Source organism: Mangifera indica, chromosome 3 (genome assembly GCF_011075055.1).
Source record: "Mangifera indica cultivar Alphonso chromosome 3, CATAS_Mindica_2.1, whole genome shotgun sequence".
In the NCBI taxonomy this organism is placed as follows: Eukaryota; Viridiplantae; Streptophyta; class Magnoliopsida; order Sapindales; family Anacardiaceae; genus Mangifera; species Mangifera indica.
Window position 1 is genome coordinate 17,967,687 of NC_058139.1, and position 8,621 is coordinate 17,976,307.

General features: G+C 32.1%; 1 non-coding gene across 1 annotated transcript; it reads right to left on the reverse strand.

Moving 5' to 3' along the window:
- Positions 1–1,042: 1,042 nt before the first annotated feature.
- Positions 1,043–1,149, reverse strand: LOC123212615. The gene has a single exon (XR_006501575.1). It is a non-coding gene; the product is annotated as a small nucleolar RNA R71 (small nucleolar RNA).
- Between the last annotated feature and the right edge of the window lie 7,472 nt (positions 1,150–8,621).

Below are 8,621 nucleotides of genomic sequence, written 5' to 3' on the forward strand. Positions count from 1 at the left end.
ATAATCAACTAGATTAAATGCAACGTCGTACGTTTGTGTTGTCTTGCTTCGTTGGTTTTTCTAACTCGTAATGCTATTGTTTAATTAAATTTGAGATCGTATCTGAATTATTGAGCAATAAGGGTTAATTGGAATACATGTTTTTGGTTAACTAATCGTAAGGAATGACAGGTAAATTTAATACCACAACGAATATTTGAATAATTAATTTGATATTTTGTTTCAATGATCAATCGTAGTTCTAATGGTGGATGTGATCGAAGACCAAGGTTTGTTAAATTGATTTATTCCTTTTAGATTATTTTACTGAATTTTTATTTATTGTTTTTCATTATAATTTGCATTCATTTCAAAACCCCCTTTTTATTTCTTTGTTTCGGTTTACTTGTGACGACGTACTAATCAAAGCTCTTCGAGGGAACGATCCCTACTTTCCTTTACTACATTTTTGTTGCAGGAATTTAGGATTTAATTTGGGTGTCAACGATAGCACGTACCGAATTTTGGTGCTATTGTCGGGGAATTTTTACTTTGTATGTTCGTTATGCGATCTTTGAAATAAGCTAGTTTACAATTTGATCCAAAAATTGAAAAGACTACAAAAGGGCTAAGAAAAGAAGCAAAAAGGAGACTGCAAGCACACAGATCTGCCTAAGAAACAGAGGAAAACATGGCTAAAAATCAGACTTTAAGAGAGCTTGCTGCTCCAGATTTGAATCAACAACCATAATGCATTACTTTTCTGAATTTAGATGTTAATATTACCTTTGAATTAAAATCTGGACTAATTCATCTTTTACCTATTTTTCGTGGTTCTGCAGGTGAAGATCCTCATAAACATTTAAAGGAATTTCATGTGGTGTGCACTAGAATGAAACCGAATGGAGTAACCGAAGAACAAATCAAGATGAGGGCTTTTCCATTTTCTTTGAAAGATGATGCGCAAGATTGGTTGTATTATCTACCCACTGGAAGTATCACCACTTGGCATAAGATGAAAAGATTATTTCTGCAGAAATTTTTTCCAACATTAAGAGCAGCCAGCATAAGGAAAGAAATCTGTGGCATTAGATAGCAGATTGGAGAGTCTTTATATGAATATTGGGAGCGCTTTAAAAAACTCTGTGCGAGCTGCCCACATCACCAAATTAGTGACCAGTTGCTTATTCAATATTTCTATGAAGGACTTCTATCAAATGAGAGAAATATGATTGATGCAGCGAGTGGTGGAGCATTGGCTGACAAAACACTTGAAGCAGCCCAAAATTTAATTACAAATATGGCGTCAAATTCATAACAATTTAGGAATAGATTAGACCATTCGTCTCGGCGTGTCAATGAGGTAAATGTATCTTCTCTTGAAAGACGACTTGATGATCTAACTACTCTTGTACGTCAAATGGCTATAGGAAAAATAAAGGCAGCAAAAGTTTGCGGAATCTATTCAATAGGAGGACATCCAACTGATATGTGCCTAACACTTCAGGAGGACTACTTTGAACATGCTAATGCAATGGGCAGATTTTTAGGACAGTAGCAACGAAGTCATAATTATAATGTAAATGTTCATAAGGGAGAAATCTGTATTTTGGTGTTTTGGAACTGGGTCATGCGTTCCTGTCAAACTACAGCTCTGGATTTGTTATTTTGCTAAACATAAAGGGCCCATATGCTTAAATACAAGCAAAATGCTAGGTTATATGAAATCTCAATTACTAAACCTATGCCTCACACTTTCTCTCCAACTGAAATAATAAAAAAAAACCTAGCAGCCCTTTCCTCATTCTGCAATACCATGGTCAGAACCTGTTCACAGCATCAAAGAACAACAAAATTCACCCATCAGAGGCCTCCTACACCAGAGCCGTCATCGGAATCCGAAGAATCCTCTATCAATTACAACTCTCTATAATTCAAACTACTTTTCCTTTTCCCCAAATCCAGAGAAGTTTCCTTTTCCTTTTCTCTTAAATTTCAATTCTCATTTTATTTTGTTTTGTTTAAACATTGAGGACAATGTTTGGTTTAAGTGTGGGGGAGGGTTTATTTGTGTTTTATTTTTCTGCTGTTTACTGCTCTGTTTTTCAGTTTTATTTTTTTTCTGCTCTGTTCTTATGGTTTATCCTTTTGTTCTGCTTTCAGTTTGTTCTGTCAATCTGTTCTATTTTTTTTTTCAGTTTTTTTTTTGTTCTGTCTTCTTTGTGTTATGCTTATTCTGGTATGCCTTGTTTTGCTTTACGTATGTTGCTGCTCCTTGCTGGATAAAGTTTGATTTTTATGGCAGCTAGTGTATCCTTCCCTGTTTTTAGTCAGCTAAATAGTTCCATTAATCTCACTTTGAATGAATTAATTTGTATGCATGCCTTGGGATTTAGCTAATTCAATAGGAGAGCATTGTACACACTGATTTGTTAGACTAATTAGGATTATGCACTTAAACAAATTTTGATAATTGAGAGCTCGAGTTTTTTTTAAGTTGAGGTGAATTTAATTAACTCGTGAGTTTTGAGCCGAAAAAGATTGAAACATTCATATCAATCTATATTTTCTTTGATAAGTGATATTCTCCCATGTGAATATATCTCTAGAACTTGCTTTGAACCGTTTCGAGACCACATTGAAATATGCATGCATGAAAATTATAAAGGCATTCTTATTTGAACCCTTTAGCTTAAAAGCCAACCTATTTTAATTTCCCTAGTTAGCCTCTTGAGCCTTACAAAACCCTTGATTCTTTGTGCTAAAACCATACTACAAACCCAAGCCTTTAAGCAAAAATCCTCACCCAACCATGAAAATTAGCAAGGCATTTAAACTAAAAATTGTTGCTTGGTAAATTTGCTATCTTGAAGAATTTTAAGTGTGGGGGGAAAAAAGGACTTAATTGCATAGGAAGAAATGATGAAAAGAAGTTGGCATGAAGAGTGCTATTGAGATTGCCCTATGTTGTTATCTGTGCTACCAAATTCTCTTAGTTATTCAAGAAAAAAAAAGAAAAGAAAAAAATGTTGTAAAAGAAAAAAAAAGAAAAGTTGAAAAAGAGAGAAGAGAAAGGCAATAGCAAGTAGCAAAGAAATGTGGTGAATGTGGTGGCTTTAGCTTTACATTTTTGTTCCCCTTAGGTGTTTAAATGTTTCGTTAATATTCATGGTTTTAACCTTTTGTATCCATTAATCTTCACCTTTACCCAAAGCCCCATTACAACCTAAAATAAAGTCCTTTTGATTTATGCATGTATATAATCTAAGTGGTGGAGATTTGGTGCATAAACAAGCCTATGGTATAATGTTTGCATTGGAAGAATTTGAGCGAAACACCGAACTATTAAACACATGAGTGATATGAGTGATAACCGTGAAGATGATTTACCAAAGCTTTACACATGCTTTAGAATGCGATTATCTTGATTTGTCTTTGTGCATATTTCCTTGTGAAGTTTGATAATGATGTGTGTTGATGCTTGAATCTTGGTTGGTTTGAATCTTAAGGTATGCACACTTTTTGGTATCATGAGAAAAGAGATTGATGGAACCTTTTTGTGTTTGTTTTGTTTTTGTTTTTGTTTTTATTTTACTCAAGGACGAGCAAAAGATAAGTGTGGGGGAATTTGATAACGCCATTAATTGTTATTATTTTGATTTCTAATTCCCTTATGTTGTGTGGAAATTTAATTCAATCTAATGGAATTACTTATCTTTTTGCATTTAGGAAGCTTTGAACAATTTTAGAGTAAGATGGGCCAAAAAGATGAAAAATTGGAGCAGACCTATAAACCTGGAAATTTCGTGATGCTGACTAGGCGTGGGCACGTGAAAGATGAGAGCAGAATTCAGAAAACAGATCTGAACACCCAGATCAGCTGTAAGAGTCTACAAAATATTAAGATTTCCTTTCTAGGAAAGGGATAATTACCAACTAGAAAAGAAGATTAATTGAGCTAGATAAGGAAGGATATTTTTGGAGGAATGATATATATTAAAGATACATATCTTTTCCTTTCTTTTTGGAAAGATATGTATCACTTTGCTTGATTGGATTAGGAGATTAAGATTGACTTTCAATTTCCAGATTTTTAGTAAGAAGATAATATATATACTCTTATTTTTATTTGAGAATTATTAACCATTGTACCTAGAGAATTAGAGAGAAAAATATGGTTTACAGTGGCTGAATAATTTCTCTTGGTTGAAGGGATCTAAAACCATGGAACTACAATGATTGTGAGATTTATTCTATTCTTTAATGTATCTTTTTATTTATTCGAGTATTGATTATCTTTCTGAATTATTTGTTTATGATTGTGTTAGTTGATTTCTAAGGCACGCGATTAGTTTATCAATTAATATAATCTACGGCTAGTTTAGGTATTGAATCCGTAATTGTTCAATCCATCTAATCGAAGTGGCAACTAGGTTTATCGATTGCTGTGTTAGAAACTATAAATCCTAAGAAAATAATCAACTAGATTAAATGCAACATCGTACGTTTGTGTTGTCTTGCTTTGTTGGTCTTTTTAACTCGTAATGCTATTGTTTAATTAAATTCGAAATCGTATCCGAATTATTGAGCAATAAGGGTTAATTGGAATACATGTTTTTGGTTAACTAATCGTAAGGAATGACAGGTAAATTTAACACCACAACGAATATTTGAATAATTAATTTGATATTTTGTTTCAATGATCAATCGTAGTTCCAATGGTGGATGTGACCGAAGACTAAGGTTTGTCAAATTGATTTATTCCTTTTAGATTATTTTACTTAATTTTTATTTATTGTTTTTCATTATAATTTGCATTCACTTCAAAACCCCCTTTTTATTTCTTTGTTTCGGTTTACTTGTGACGACGTACTAATCAAAGCTCTTCGAGGGAACGATCCCTACTGTCCTTTACTACATTTTTGTTGCAAGAATTTAGGATTTAATTTGGGTGTCAACGACGACATGTACCAGTAGGCAATTTAATGGCACTTTCCTTCAAAAGGTAATACTTCTAGAGGGGGTGTTACACACCTTCTAAAGGGTAAAAAATATTACATCATATAAAATGTAATATGGATATGAAATGACACTTTAAAAGTTAAGGTGTGAGATGAAATTAGGGTGGCTAAAGTACATGTATGATATACATGCATGGTTATAGTTTGAATTGAGAATTTATAAAGACCAAACAACAAATAGATATTTGCTAACTAAGCCACCATTACATAAACGTGCATTTTAGTTCATTTGAACTAAAAACCATTTGTCTTACTAAAAACTCCTCTTCTACCTTCTTTTTAAGAATTTAGCCAAAGAGATTTAGCTTAGCTAAGTGGACTACTTTAGAAGCTTGACAGTTGTGGTGTTATCATCCATCATGCTACACCAAACACTCATGCTTGAAGTAGGTAAAATTCTCACCTTCTTCACCTTTGTTTGTATTGTGTTGGTTATAACAATTTTGTTGCATGCATGTCATTTTTGCCATATTTTCTTCTTCACTTTCTTTCAAATTCTTCTCCTTCCTTCATGATCATACCATTTCTCTAAGGGTAAATTCATCTTTTCACAATTGTAAGTTGTTACACACTGTTTCTATATGTTCATTAATCCTTATGGTATGCACGAACAAGTCTATAATCTATTAAGCATACAGGCATGCATGTTTTGGTGTATGACCATACAACACATAATCATTGTAAAATGTATTATATGACATGATCATACTTATCCTTGGGACGATTGTGCATGCACGTCTGTAAGGTCTATTTGTACGTATTTTCAATAATTTTCCCATACCATATGCACCTAATTATATAGTCATAACTTAAACACATTTTTAATATCATTAAAACACCGTAAACTCTCTAAACAACACAAGTCCATATTTCATAAACCTGAACATAATCGTACATGTGAGCTCGTAGTGATATACATATATACAATATCATACTCTATACAAAAAACATTTTTTTAGATCAATTTTGTTCAATTCAATAGTTAGGTAAATTGATTCAGATCATCAATAAAAGATTCTTATACATCTGGTAGGGTTAGATTCGAGTGGAGCTTGTTTAAGCTTGACTAGAAATGAGTTCGAAACTAGTCACATAGAAATGAGCCAGAGCCTAAACTTGAGCTATATATACCTAAAAAATGAGTTTGAGCCTTAGCTTTTAGTTGAGCAACTTGGCTCAACTCATAAGCCAAAATAACTCGCTCATTCTAATTTCTCAAGCTAGGTAGGATGCTTTGTTTTAGATAAATGAAAGAAAAATTAAACTTCTTATTTATCATTCACGCTTTCTAACGCCAAGTCTCTAGTTTCCACTTTCTAAACTCCAGGCCTACCCTTAGTCTTCAATTTTGTCCTCTTTTCTCCACTGATAACATTAGCTCCTGTAGACTCTATCCAACTTTCAAGTTTGAATGCTTTATCAATTGAAGTCCAATCACATAGCAATAGAAGATTTTGTCATTGGAACACTTTTGTCTTTTATTTATCCAACGAGTGGGAATTCGATGGTGACAAGTTTGGCAATGACTATATAAGGACATTTCAGGTGTGTGTTTTCTTTTTTTTTTTCTTTTACTTTGAATTTGTTAATTTTTGGCTTGAATTTATTGAACCCTAATTTTGGAATTAGGGTTTTTAATTTGTAGGTTTTATCATACTTGTTTTTCTATGTTGGTAGCTTGTTGTTGTGTTTACCCTAATCAACTTGCCATGTTTACCATAATTAGGGTTGATTTGTTACTGTTGCATTTGCTATGCATTAGAAAAGATAACGGTCTGTGTTTACAAGTTGGAGTTGAATTTTGTTTCTTTTGAAGATTGCTTTGTGTTATAGAAGATAATAGTTTATCTTAACAGTTCTATGTTGGCGAATATTGCAATTTGTGTTAACAATATGATGTTGATTTTTTTTTTTGATATTGCATTATGCTGAATGTGATGTTGAGTTTGAAAGATGCAAAAATCTCATCTCCAAACTTCATGCTCAAACCTTGGCCTATAATAGGGCTTTTACACCAAGTTACAATAATGAAAACCTAGGTTGTTTATAGTAATGGGAGACATATACTACACTTTCACTAAGACAAGAAAACAAGTTTCTCATTGCTTAAAAAACAAAACTTCAAACAATTTATGGGATAAAATTTAAAAAAAAAAAACAATTGCACCTGGGCTATACAAATGAAGAGAGAAAGATAGAGAGATCTTGAGTTGAGTAAGGAAAAATAATTAAATCATTTTGGTTTTGGCTTGTAATAAGACGATATCATATGAAGAGGTTAAAGGCAGGACAAGGTGGGAGTTTTTGAGAGAAATCGAAAACATAAAAAAAAAATAGAGAAATTAAAATGAAATTTCACTTACACGACCATATTTCTTTAATATGATTTTCTCTCACCTTAAAATCTACATCTTATGAGAATAAAGGAATGGAAGATTGAAGGAGAAACCTCCAAGCTTTGTTTCTTTAATTTGCTTTGCCAACTCACATACCATATTTAAATATAAGGAAATAAATAAATAAAAGGCATAATAAAAAAAAGTTAGATGTGATCTATTGAATTGTTGATTATTATTATTTTTGTTTGAGAAATTAACTTTGTGATGGAAGCATAATAATTAGATTATGGAAGGAATTAATTTCTTTGTTGATTTGTTGGTATGTTTTGTTGAGAAGTTATGATTACGGTTTTGTTGTGTTGCGTTTGATGAAATTATAATATAGTTTGTTGATTGTGGAAGGAGTGAATTTTCTATTGAAGTATGGTGTTTCTTTGTTTGGGAAATGATAGTTTTCTGATTGAGCTGGGTATTTCCTTTATTGAATATATTTATATTCCTAAATTTATTGATGAAACTATATTGTCCTTTCTAATCTACTCAAGCAGCCTATGTTTGACTTTACACATGTTGCATTTATATTTTAATTATTAATAGCTAACAGTCTAATTTTGATTGTGACATAGAATATGACATAAAAAAAAGTAGAACAATCCAGAGCTAGTTAAGCTTTGTCTCAAGCGTCAACAACTAGCATTATGGCTCCTTCATTGCATACATTTATGAAAGGAAAGTCAGTGTAGATAGAAGCACCTTTACCTAGTCAAAAGGTTGCAATAGATGATGTAGAGGTTGATATGAGAGTTATGGAAGATTTTGATGTTTTATCTTTAGCTAAGGCTGATGAAACACATGTATTTTCTAAAGAAACTACAAAAGCACCACATATTATACCATCAAATAAGAGGAAAAAACATTTATTGTTTGGGAATGCTTTCTTAAGGAGTTATTTGTTACTGTTGGGGATGTTACACATGTGGTGTGCAAGTATTTCAAAAAAAAAAATAATAAAATTGCAAAAGACAAAGGCAACTATCCATTTGACACGACATATGGCTTAATGTGTTGATAAAAAGAAAGCAATGGGCAAGAACTTAGTTATAAGGAGACAAACCATATTAGTTTTCAACCTTCAAACTTAAGGTTACTTGATTGTTTTCTACCTCAATGGTGGTTAAGACAAGCATGAACTATGAGCATAAAAAGGTAAGTATGAGTTTACTTAATAACTTTATTGTAATTATGAAATGGTTATGCAATTTATTGTTTTATCTAATGTAAT